We start from the raw sequence: 10,112 nt of genomic DNA on the forward strand, positions 1-10,112 counted from the left end.
TAATTAAGGCTTTTCTTTAAAGAGCAATTTTAGGTTCACAGCAATATTGAGGGGAAGGTACAGAGATTTTTCCCTATAACCCCTGCCCACGCACACGTGCATAGCCTTTCCCATTATCAACATCCCCCACCAGAGTGGTACATTTGTTACAGTTGATGAGATTACATTGACACATCGTAATCATCCAAAGTTCATAGTTTACATTACAGACCACTCTTGGTGGCGCACATTCTCTGGGTTTATACAAATGTATAACAATGTGTATCTATCATTATGGTATCATACAGAGTGTTTTCACTGCCCTAAAAATCACTTGTTCTGTTTAAAACCCATTTTCCTCTTAACTCCAACTCCACTGGCTCCCATACTCTCTATCAGTAATAAGGCCTTCTACTTCAGAGAGAGAATAAAAGCCATCAAGAACACCTTCCATTTCCCACAACCAAATTAAAAAACTTATCTTCCTTCTCATTCCTCTCTTCTCCCTTGTTACAAAGAAAAAACTCCCCCCTACTGCCTATGCCAAACTCTCCCTTTCAGGATCCACTCCTCCACCTTCTCAAGGACTCTAAGAGAGAATTCCCACTCCTGTTTTTATAACTTCTCAGTGTATCCTGGATTCTTCGCATTAGCATTTAAATATCACATTTCTTGCACGGTTAAAATAAATTTCAAAAATCTTTCCTTCACTCTGCGTTTCTCTTCAGATAGCTGTCCTCCCTTCACAAACAAACCCTCTTGGTGAAGTTCTTTGTTCCCTCCATGTCCTTAACCCTGCATTCACTTCTCAGCCCACTACATTCTAACTATTGTTCTTAACATTAACTGTTCTCTGCAAGGTGACTAAGAATCACCTTGTGACTCTTTTGCCTGCCACTTAATATTGATGTTCCTCAGGGCTCTTCTCAGAGGACCCTCTTTTCTAATTTAAAACATTCTTTCACGACATCCATTCCCATGGTTGCATGCCAACGATTCCCAAATGTATAGAGTGTGTTAAAATCTCTCTCTTGAATTCTAGACTTGTATATCCAGTGACACTCTAGATATCTGCCTATGGCTGTCACCTTGGAAATTCAAGTTCAATGTGTCTCACAAGGAACTTATATTTCCTCCCCAACCTGCCCTTCCCTAGTATGTTATCTCAGCCCGAATAATGACACCCAAAGCTACTCAGCTGCAAGCCAGAAATCTGGAGATCCTCAGTAACTGCCCCCTCCTCCTGCTCCTCATTCCTCAATTCTTAGTAAATCTCTGAAATATGTTCAATCCACAGCAGGGCAGTCAAGTACACAGGCTGTGGAACCAGACAGCCAGGAGTCACATCCCAACCCTGTACAACCTTAAGCAGGTTATATGTATCTCTGTTCCATGCATTTCTGATCTGTAAAATGAAGATAATAACAGGACCTACTTCTAAGGGTTGTTCTGATATGGAGGGTTCAATGAATCAGTGTTTGTTAAACACAGAACACTGCCTGGATCTATGTGTCAGATTTGTTATAATTATCAAATCTCTTCTGTTGCTTAAACCTGGCATACTTTCACCTGGATTGCTGCACTAGGCTTTTAATGGAGCTCCCTGACATGGTCTTCCTTAGCTACCTCCCCGAAGTTCTTCCCACTGCAACCAAAGTGGTCATTCTAAAATGCAGATCTGACCAGGCCTCTCAGCTCTCAGCTGAGCCAGCTGCATTCTAAATGCAGAGCTGCATTCTAAAATGCAGATCTGACCAGGCCTCTCAGCTCTCAGCTGACCAGGCCTCTCACCTCTCAGCTCCCCCAATTTCTCCCGTGATTTCTCAATACCAGCCCTTTTCTCACAGCTCTGTCTCACACAGTCTGCACAGGCCAAGTGAACATGGTCTTTCAAGGGGTTGTATGTAGTTTTAATATGTTTTCAAATCCACTTGTTTGTAATGGAACTAAATTAGTTTCTGTCCATGAGGAATACCAACAAAAAGTTATTTTTAGAAGTAGTTTTTTTAAAAATATATTTTAATTTATTTTAGGGAGAGGGGAAAGAAGGAAGACAAAGAAGGAGAGAAACATTGATGTGTCGGAGAGACATCAGTTGGCTGTCTTTCACATGCCCACAACTGGAGACCTGGCCCACAACAACCCAGGCATGTGCCCTGACTGGGCATTAAACAAGCAAACTTTGGGTTTGCTGGCCAGTATCCAATCCACTGAACCACACCAGCCAGGGCTAGAAGTAAAGTTATTTTCATGTAAGAATGAAGTAAGTCATGCCTGGATGTTAGCAATGATATTGATGATAAACCACTAAGAGCCCTCTTAAAAAGGATCAACCTCCCTGTCAACAGTGGTGTCTTTGTTCCCTAGCAATGTGCTCCAGCAACAGGAGACTTTTATTTTTGCTCTGGCAGCTGGAAATCAGCTCTGAGTTGGATGCTGTCTGTCCTTGTATAAAAAAGCACACCTCTGTTAAAACTTAGACTTTATTCCTTTACCTCTTCTTGCCTGGAAAAGTAGTGTGATTAATTTGTCATTTGTTTGGAGGAGGTTATTTCATTATTTGGCTTATTAAAAGGTATTATCTTATATATGCTTATATTGGCTTATAAAATTATTATAATTCCCACAGTGAATATGAAGTAAATGCAAATATCAGTCTTTGAGTATAAATTTTGCTGCTTCTCCATTCCTACTCCCTTCACCTGACCACTAACTACTGCCTCATTCTTCAACTGCTCACTTAGAAATCAAAATGCCTCTCCTGGAAGGCACTGAGAAGATTGCCTTTCCTAAGGACAGGATAAGTTATCATTTCTCCTATTTTGGGTCTATCGGGGCACTTATCAGATTGTAATATAATTGTCTTTTTGCCCACTGAAATGTTATCGGGCCGCCTGATTTATTGGTAGTAGCATTCCCAGCACAATGTCTGGCCCAGAGAGCTGCTGCTGCTCCATAGATAAATAAATGCACGAGAGAAAAGTGTCATCACATTCATTTTACCTACAAGGAGCTAGAGGCTCCTGTAGAATGTTTGTGGAAGGTCACCTGGCTAGTAAGTGGCAGAGTAGGGAGTCAACATGAGTTCAAGTGACTCTAAAATTCATGATCACTATGGCTTCACAGGAGGAAAGAGACAGTGCTCATCCTTAGAATTAGATTCTGGTCACCTCTGTGCCTGGGCAGCATGGGGCCCGATAGGATAAACTGAGTGGTGAGCAGGTGTAGAGGTGAGACAGCTTCACCTTCTCTTAAGAAAGTTGCTAGAGGAACGTCTGCTAGTTTAGAAGCCTGGTGGAGACTGCATTTCTAGCTTCTCCTGATCGAACCCCCACCTACTGTAGGAGGTCTCTAGGTGGCCCTGTCAGAGGACAGGGCCAGTCATTTTATATCAAGGGTACTCTGAATATATTTTATTTTTTAAGGAATTGTGTTGGTGAATTTTATATATACTGGCAAGCTTTTGAAAATATATTTAATTTTGTAATGTTTACCAGTGACTGATTTACAAGCTATTTACTTAAGTCAATGGAGCTTAAGAAAGAGACTTTAAAATACTTAAAGGTGCTTGATTACTTCTGTGTGATGGAGAACACACACACACACACACACACACACACACAATTGAGAAATGGACAAGATTTATTTAAACATCCTGTACTCCCTTGAGAGTAAATTTAGGAACTATATCCTTGGCAGTAATAATGATCAAAGTATACTGAGCACAAAACATATACACTAAACAGACTTTCAGCCCTAGCTCAGTTGTTTAGAGCCGTGTCCCCATACACCAAGGTTGTGGGTTTGATCCCCTGTCGAGACACATATAAGAAACAACAAGTAAATCCATAAATAAGTAGAACAACACAGCAATGTTTTTCTCTCTTTATCTCTCTTCCTTTCTCTCTCTTTCAAATCGATCAATAATGTTCAGAAAAGAAGAAGAGGCATGGCCGAGACTGACACCAGGTGAAAAGGCTTTGGGTTCATCTACTGCAAAATGAACCCAAAGCACAAGCAGCCACAGATATACCTCTTTTGGATGTGAAATAACGTGCAAAAAAGATTGTACCATTTCCTTGGGAAATGGTGTTACCTTATCAAAGAAATAAATCATGAACATTGTTTAATAAATAAACAAATAAACAGAATTTCAGCTAAATGCTTTTATCTACACTATATACTTTTCCTTAGAACAATACTTTGCAGGAAGGAAAGAAACTATGATTCTCATAGCAGATATAACCAATCTCTTTCTACGAAGGAGGATGTTATTGCTAAGAAAAGGTAAGCAACCAACTCTAGGTCAATAGCTAATAAGGGATGGAGTCAAGATTTGTTTGAACCCAGAACATTCTGCCCATAGTATGCTCTTAACTATTTGACTGGTGTCCCCCTCATCCCAGACCTGCATTAGTACAACAGAATCGGAGGCTTGGCAGAGAAAGAATTTTCAATTCTCCGGTAAGTTTCCTTGGGGAAACAGGAGAAAACACTAGAGTGACTCCCTGACTTCATTCTCACCGGCCTGCCTCCAACTTCAGACTTCAACCCACCCTCCCTACTGTTAACCTGGCGTTCTTCCTAAAATGCAAATCTCAGTCACACAGACTCCCGCCTTAAATTGCTGTGGCTCCCCTACTGCTTTAGGGTACATTTTCAATTCCTTAGCATAAAACATGAGACCCTATCCATCTGGCTTTGACGTCCTTTTCTTCCCTCTCCTCCTTTTCTCCTTCTCCTCCTCATTTTTAAGGTTTGCTATGGACTGAATTGTATTCCCCAGACTTCATATGTTGAAGCCAATGCCCTGTATTTGAAGACAAGAAGGCTATGGCGGCAGCGAAGGTCAAATGAGGTCTTAAATGTGGGGCCCTAATCTGATAAAATTGGTGTTCTTTTTTTTTTTAATTTTAAAAAATGTTTACTGATTTTGAGCCCTGGCTGGTGTAGCTCAGTGGATTGAGCACGGGCCTGCGAACCACACGATCACAGTTCGATTCCCAGTCAGGGCACATGCCTGGGTTGCAGGCCAGATCCCGGCAGGGGACACACCAGAGGCAACCATACATTGATATTTCTCTCCTTCTCTCCTTCCTTTCCCCTCTAAAAATAAATAAATAAAATCTTTAAAAAAAAAGACATTTTAAAAAATGTTTACTGATTTTAGAGAGAAGGAGAAAGAGAGAGAAAAATGATCAACATGAAAGAGAAACATCAATGGTTGCCTCCCCTCTGTGCCTCGGCTGGGGACTGAACCTACAACCTAAGTATGTACGCTGAGTAGAAATCAAATCCCCAGCCTTCTGGTGTAGAGGATGACACTCCAACCAGCTGTGCCACACTACCCAGGGCAGAATTGATGTTCTTATAAGAAGAGGAAGAGAGACCAGATAGACATGTACCTATCTACCTCTCTGCAATTCATCTCTCCCCCTTTGCAGGTGCACGGAGAGAAAGTCACATGAGGACATAGAAAAACATGGTGCCTGCAAGCCAGAAAGAGAGGCCTCACTGGGAACCAACCCTTGCGCCTTGATCTTGGCGTTCTAGCCTTCATAATTTCTGTTTCTTAGGTCACCCAGTGTGTGGTATCTTGTTATGGCAATCTGAGCTGACTAATACAGAGTTTCACTGAACGCTTATGAAAGAAAAGGCTTACAAACCCAAGTTACCTAGATCAGCCTTGTCCAAAAGAACTTTCTGCAGTGATGAAAACATTCTATGTCTGCTCTGTCGAACACAGTAGCCACCAGCCCCATGTGGCTGAGGGGTATTTGAAGTGTGGCTAGTGCCACCGAGGAACTGAATTTTCAATAGTTAAATGTTTACTTATGTTAAAATAAGTTTGAAAACAAGGAAATAAACAGCAAAAAAAGAAAAAGAGAGTTACGTTTAAATAACCACAAGAAACTACTGACTAATGTATTACACATTATTGGTCCCAGTGACTAAATTTGAATCTTGCTATCGTATCTGATACCATAATCTTTTATGTAGATGTTTTAATTAAGTTATTTCTATATGTTTCACGTAGTCTACTCTTGATTAAAATACATGATAACATAAGGCATCATTTTTTTAAATCTTAAGAAACAAAAAAAAAATGTATGTTAAAAGTTGGACCTGAATTCTGTTTTAAAGAAAGAAAAGAAAATTTATCCTGTGCCTATGACTTAGAAGTATTTCTCAAACTTCACAGCAGAACAAAATTCATATCAACCTAAGAAAATAATGTGCTCTTCCCAATTTGCCCTATCTATATAGTAACTTGATGTAAAGGATTTATTTGTGTTACTGTATGATTTGGGTAGTGGTTACAAAACTTTTAGTCATTAGATCAACTTTGTACCCTGTGCTTTTTGTCATTTAATAGCAAGGCCAACCTTCATTTCATTTTGAATGCCATCAATCAATGCCTCTGGCTTCTCAGTAGACTTAGATAATTATATATTGATTTGCTCCTGCTACAGCCATTGGCTTTAGCCAAAACTGTCAAGTTCCGTCACCTTGGACTCTGCCTGTTATACTCAAATCGCTAAAAAAAAAAAAAATGCATAAATAAATCTCCAGCCAGTGGTACCACCTTTACTACAAGGTAGCATTCGAATCTGTCTCCTCTCTGAAAACTGAAATGATCAAGCTAGGATGGAATTTGAGGCTTCCTTTCTCTCTGTCCCCAGAATCTTGAAGCCAGTGGGTTGCAAACTCAGAGTTAAGAATATCTCAGCAAGTCATAACAACCTAGATTAACCTTGGGATAGACATATATTTTTCTTTCACAGAACAAAAGTGTTGAGACACTCAACCATCTCAGGGCAGACATTTCTGCAATTCTCTTGGTTTTTCCTTGTAGTTGCAAAATAGTTGCTCCAAATGACGTAGGAAGAAGAAGAGGCAAAAGACCAGTGCAAGAAATGTCTGCCCATTTTTATCAGGAAAGCAAAAGCCTTTTTAAAGTCCAGAGCACCGCACCTCTTTGCTTCTGGTCCCCTTCTGCCCTTCCTAGAACTCAGGCCTGTTTCTCAGGCCTATTCCTTCCCTTAATGAAGAATCCGGTGCCCTCATTCTCTCCAGACTAAAAAAGCCAAAAGCAGTGAGCCTGTGTTTCATCTCTGCTGCCTCCAGACTAGGGCCCCCTTTACAATCTCCTCTCCTACAGGCCCTGCCTCCTTGGAGTGGAGGTAACAGGGGCTTCCTCAACGTCTCCACCTTCTCCTACCTGAGGAGAAGACTCCTGTACATTGGAGGACCGAACCCCGTGTTATATCGCCTTGTGCTCCTCCCTTTGGCCCCAGCAGCTCTAGCCGCACTAGAAAATTCACCTAAATACACCCAGGGCTTTCCTGTCCCCTAGTTCTTGCTCTTCCAATTCCCTCCACCTGGATGACCTCTGATTCATTGCAGACAGAGCTTTTCCCGTACATTCTCCTGATAAACCTGCAATCAGAAATGATTCCTCTGTCTCCCCAGGTCCCTTGGTTTATATCTTTCCAATGGTATGCACTATACTTTCCCTGTATCATAGTTTTTTCTGTAACAGTAGAATTGGCCTGTGAACATTTTTTAATGACTTTATTTTTAGATAAAGTCGAAGGGAGAGAAAGGAGAGAAAGAGAGGTAGAGAAACATCAATGTGAGAGAGAAACATTGATCAATTGCCTCTCACATGCCCCCAACTGGGGGAGGGACCAGCCCACAAGCCAGGCATGTGCCCTGACCGGGAATCAAAACAGCGACCATTCGTTTGATTTGCAGGACAATGCTCAATTTACTGAGCCACACCATCCAGAGTTGGCCTGTGAACTTTTTGATAACAGACTCCTATGAGTCATGTTCATTTTTGTGTTCCCTATACTCCCGACACTGGTATAGAATAAGCGCTCTAAGAAGTGTATTTGGAATTAAGTTGAAATATTCAGTCTGTTCTCATGATTGGGATGACTAATCTACCTTCTCTTTCTTCTTATACACCCATCACATATCCTTTTGAGTTTCCTGGAAATTAAAACAGAGAATGTTGGTGGCGGTGGTGTCTATGGTGGAAGTTGGGGATTTTTAGTGGGAATTATTATCCTTAGGCAGATCCAGACATAGGCTAGTTCATCTGAAAACTGAATTATATTTCATTCCTACCAACAATTGTCTGTGTCTTCCCCTCTTCTCGAACCCTGGAAACCACACATAGCTTAACTTTAGCTTGCCCCTTGTATTAGATAGACTAGGTCAGCTGCCGAAACATCAATTATTTAGTATTTTAAATAACAGGAGTATTTCTAACATAACAGCCCAGGATGTGACACTCCTCAAGTAATCGTCCCAAGACCTAGGCTGGTGGCAGCTCTTCCGTCCATTAACGGAGATTGTACTAGAACAGCCCTCCTTTAAAATCAAGAGCTAAGGAAGAGGGATCATGTGATGATGCAGAGACATTTTGAGGAAGAGAAGAAGGACATTGAAATGGTCACTTTGGACATTGGACATTTTCAATCTTCTACATACAGTAGGAACACTCGGAAAACAGAAGATAGGATGAGTTCCTATGGAAGCAGTGACCCCACAATTGATGGGCCGGGGCCTGGAATAGCCAGGAGCTAAAGCCAAAGTCAAGTCAGGACCCTGCAGTGGATTGGCGTGGTCCTGGACAAGAGAGCCAGTGTCAACTCTCAGAGCTGAGAGGCCAGCAATAAAGAGGAAACAAAGCAAGAGGTGAGGACCTGGGTGAGCCGTAACAGTGGGGAAGGGAGAGGCAAGGTGAGGAGTGGGAAATGGGAGTGTGTGCACACGAGGGTGCCAGCATTAAGTGACCAGAGTCCAGGCAGACAGGCCATTTGCTGGGAATGAAAGGGTAGGGGTGGAGCTAAGCCAAGAGGCCAGGGCTCATGTGGCAGCTTGAAAGCGCACGCAGGTTCTTTCACAATGGACTTCAGGATGATCTATGCATCCCCCCACCCCCCAGGAGTCCTTTTCTGGATCTTCTCCAGCTCAATTCACCCAAAGAAGAGCCTTTTCAAGTGGAAGAATACCTCGTTTCAGCCACATCATATTAACTCCACAGACATTTTTATTTTATTTTTTTCCCCACAGACATTTTGATCTCAGAGAATATCTTTCTTCTCTTTGCCCCAAGTCTTTATTCATGCATTCGTAAGTGGCATAAATGCCAATAATAAATAATTTTATGAAAAGGCAAGATAATTCTAAAATTGCACTACAACCTGTTGTTCAGTGGAAAGCAATCAACAGAGTTTGCTCCCTTAAGAGTTCTTCAGAGAGAAGGATGCCGCTTTATGCTGCAACTGAAACAGGCGAAACAACCATAGAGTTATGTGATATTTACATGTCTTTTTTTTCTTTTTAAAAGAAAAGCTCTTTCCCAATATAGGGCCCTTAAGCTGTTCCCTGCCTGATAGGCAACAAGGAACAAAGATGGCCACAGAACTATCTCTCAACACACGTGTTCTTTTTACAGAGTGACCTCAACATTCCTCCCAATAAAGAGGTGGAATCTGTGGGCCCTTTTTCCCTTCCCCTTTTCTTCTCCCCTAGGGAGTTACCTTTGTCTTTCTCTCTCCAAGCTACAAGGGCCCTTCTTCTGCCTCTGTAACTTGTTTCCTGAGCCTACACAGCCCAGCTGGCTCACTTCTACTACTTCTATAACTTTCTAAATAAGCTTTCTCTTATAATTTGGAAAAAAAAGAGGAAGGAAGGAAGGAAGGAAGGAAGGGAGGAAGGGAGGAAGGGAGGAAGGGAGGGGTGGTATCTACGTACCCACCCATTGAATCTGGGTGGGTCTTTGTTCTGCCTCAGACAACAGAGTACAGCAAGTGACTTCATAAGTCACTTCATAAATATGCCTTGTACTCTCACTTGGTTCTTGAGGGATGCTTGCACTTGGAATCCAGCCACCATGCTGTGAAAAAGCCTGAGCTACTACAAGGACAGCCTGCATTCAGGTGTTTTGGCCAACAACCCCAGCCTAGTTCCTGGCCAATAGCCAGCAGCAGCAACCAAATGTATGCGTGAAAAAGCCTTTTGATGAGTCCAGCCTGTCACTGTTGAGACACAGCCCATAAGTCTTCCCAGCAGAGGACACAGATATTGCAGAGCTGAGACAAGCAAGTTCCCTTAGG

The sequence above is a fragment of the Sturnira hondurensis genome, unplaced genomic scaffold (assembly GCF_014824575.4).
Source record: "Sturnira hondurensis isolate 20B ecotype Veracruz unplaced genomic scaffold, ASM1482457v3 Scaffold0006437, whole genome shotgun sequence".
In the NCBI taxonomy this organism is placed as follows: Eukaryota; Metazoa; Chordata; class Mammalia; order Chiroptera; family Phyllostomidae; genus Sturnira; species Sturnira hondurensis.